Here is a 3201-nt window from a genome sequence, read left to right as displayed (position 1 = left end):
GCCTTTTAAACAGGAAAATTGACAATAATACCCAATACTTCACAATCTTTCCTGCTGCTGGCATTTAGTATTAAATTCCTTGGTATTAAGGGAATAATGATAACCTCCATCGATGCCCAAGGTTAGTGCAAACCAGTGGGAGACGGTCCCAGGGCTTCACTCCTTTCATGACTGGGTCAGCCTCTGATGACCCCTCACCTCTGTCTGTGTGCCCAGATCTCCCTACATCCAGAGAAGGGGACGTACAGCCGTATGGCCTGAGCAACCTCCCTGAGCCCTAAGGCAGCCTCATCCCTCCATGCAGAACTGCAGCTCCCAGTTGAAGGTATTTACATCTGGAAAGTGGCAAATCCGTTGTCAAAAGGAATTCGGGTTTTCCTGAAAAGTTCCAAAGGAATAAGGAATTTCATTATTTGCTCCCTGCAGTCTTCATGCCATCTCTTTGTAGGCTCAATTTTCTCTGCATTTTGTATTTTTCATAAAACAAAATATTTTCCCTTCATTGGAGAGGCTCCGAGTGACCTTCGTGCTGTTTATTGCCTCTCTGGCTGTATTAAACCTCCAAGCTGTGCAGCGGGGTTTCTAAAGGACACAGGCCTCAAACCTGCCAACCTATCAATTTAGTGGGGAGAAAAAAATAAAAGTTAGTGTGCCTCTCCCACGCCTGAGATTGTATTTGTAAGTAACCTTCAGCACAGACCACATTGCTCATGAAGAGAAACCTATTCTTGCAGAGTTTAGATAAACCATTCCTTCCTCGTCCCCATCTTAGACCTTTCTAGTGCTTGCTTTTGCCTCAAAATGGAATTGCTTCTCCTCTTTTTGAAAATAACTCTTCTCTCCAAAGACTCTGATACAATGTCTAAAGAAAGCCACTCCAGCCCACCGGTCCCCAGCAGTGGTTGGGGAGGTGACTTTCAGTGTAATGAGGTCTTGTTGCCCCCAGGGCCCTAAAGGAAATTATGAGACCCAGTATATCCTCGGCAACTTCTGGACTCTGTGTCTGACACTTCCCGCAGTCAATCAGTTTATTGGTTTTTGTGGGTTTGTTTGTTTATAATGATTTGTGGCTTTAAAACTTTGAGAAATTGAAAAATACCTTCCTCAGTTCTTTCTTCTTTCTGTGGAGTTCGATTCTCATTTCAGGATAGGCAGGAGACCCATCCAGGACCCGAGGCTTCCCTGGGTTTTAGACAGAAGCCACTGAAGGGTGCTGGTAGATTTTTATCTGTTTGGTAGGCTGGAAGGAGCTCCTGGCAGCTATCTTGTCTGCCGAGTGGGATAAAATCTAATGCAGATGAAAACTGTAAGATAAGAGCTCTTGGATCCCCCCGGAAATGAAGCAAGAATCGTCGCCAGACATTCCAGTGAACCCAGCCAGCAGTTTCCCTTTCTGTATCGTTACATGGTGTTGGGATTCCGTCACTACGACATGAATCATGACGAATGCATATAACAACAATGCAAAAGTGCTTTCTTCTACTGATTTGCAGGTTTTTTGATTACATATGGAATAAGCATTAATTCATGTTCGCTGGATATGTCTATTCCCCTTCTAATTGTATCTTCATGGTCTTTGCCCCCATTTGACAATTTTCTTTTTGCTTTATAATAAATAACTTTTTATATACTTAAAGTGTTAGTCCCTGTTCTGTCACGTGTGTTAGCAGACATTTTTTGCCCAAATTGTCATACGGTTTTTGACGTTGCTAAGTTTTCTTGGCAAGCAAATATTTTTTGTATTCATTCTGCCTTTGGCTTTATGGTTAAAAAAGCCCTCCATAATCCAAGATGGTTTTCAATTTAGTACACAAAATCAAATTAAAAAGTTTATAGTATTCCTCTATACTGGGAATAACCATTCAGAAAAAGACATAGAAAATAAGATACCTTTTAAATAGGAACAAAAGCTAGAAAGTGACCAGGACTTAATCTAAGAAAGAATAAATAGGCACGTGTGAGGAATCTTGATATAATTAAAGGACATAAAAAAAGATTTGATTAAATGAATAGATTAACCATTTCTTTGATGGGAAAATTTAATAATGAACTTAATATTAGTTAATATTGAGAGATTACAAAATGGTAGATATTTTCTAAATGACTTCTAATGTATTAACGTTTAAACTTCTCCCTAACCCTAAGTAGTCAAGTTATCAAGGAAGTTAGAGTAGATCCTGGGTTGAAGCACATGGAGCTGGAGAAGTAGAATGGGAACGATGGCTGGGTAGAAAAGCAAATATAAAGACAAGAGAGTATGTTTGACACAGAGACCAATGGGTGATAGTGAGCCATGAATTGAGGATTGTTTTTATATTGTGCTTTATCCTGAGGTCCCCAAAGCAAAGGAAGAACAAAGTGAAGCAAAGCAAAATAAAATCATAAACCTGTATTATCTTCTAGTACTTTCAATGTTTTATTTCTATCTGGTGTCATTGTGAGAAAGGACAATTTCCTGAATATATTTTATGGATAATTCCTTCTTTACTACTGCTTCTAAGTGCCCACTTTCTTTTATAATAATATATATGGATCTGATTCTCCTGTTTTGTTCTATTGCAATGATCAGTCTGTCTTTTCTTAACACCAGTGGAAAACTTTAAAGCATACTGGTTCAATATAGCTCTTCTGACTTCCCGTTCAATCAATCACTGGTTCTCATTGACTCTACCTCCTGAATATTTGTCAAATCTTTACACTTTCCATTTCGGGTGCCCTCACCTTGGTTAATTGCACTGCCATCTTTCTCCTGGGATACTGCACAGTCCATTGTTTTGTCTCTGTAGGTGCATTCTTACTCTATTCCAAACCATTAGAAAAAAATAAACTCCTTAAACCATTTATTTGATTATGCCACATCCCTTCTCCAAACCCTTATAGCAATTGTCACTGCACTCGAGATCCTTTCTGTTTTGCATGGTCTGCATGTGGCCCCTACTTACTTCTCTCTCTACTCTTACCCCACGTCTCTACAGCTCCACTTGTCCACACTGGCCTCCTTTTGTTTCTTGATGTGCCAAGATTTTCCCTTTTCAGGGCCTTCAAATTTGTGTTCCCTCTCCTAGGAACTCTCTGGCCTTTTCCCTCCTTGAGCCAGGTTGAAGGTTCTTCCTCGTAAAGGGTGACATTTACGGATCGGGCATGCTGCTCAGCAGGAGAGTGACACCATTTGTGTGCCTCTCAGAGTAGGTGGTATCCTCT

This window comes from Manis pentadactyla, chromosome 18 (genome assembly GCF_030020395.1).
Source record: "Manis pentadactyla isolate mManPen7 chromosome 18, mManPen7.hap1, whole genome shotgun sequence".
NCBI classification, from domain to species: domain Eukaryota; kingdom Metazoa; phylum Chordata; class Mammalia; order Pholidota; family Manidae; genus Manis; species Manis pentadactyla.
This window is presented reverse-complemented; position numbering follows the sequence as displayed.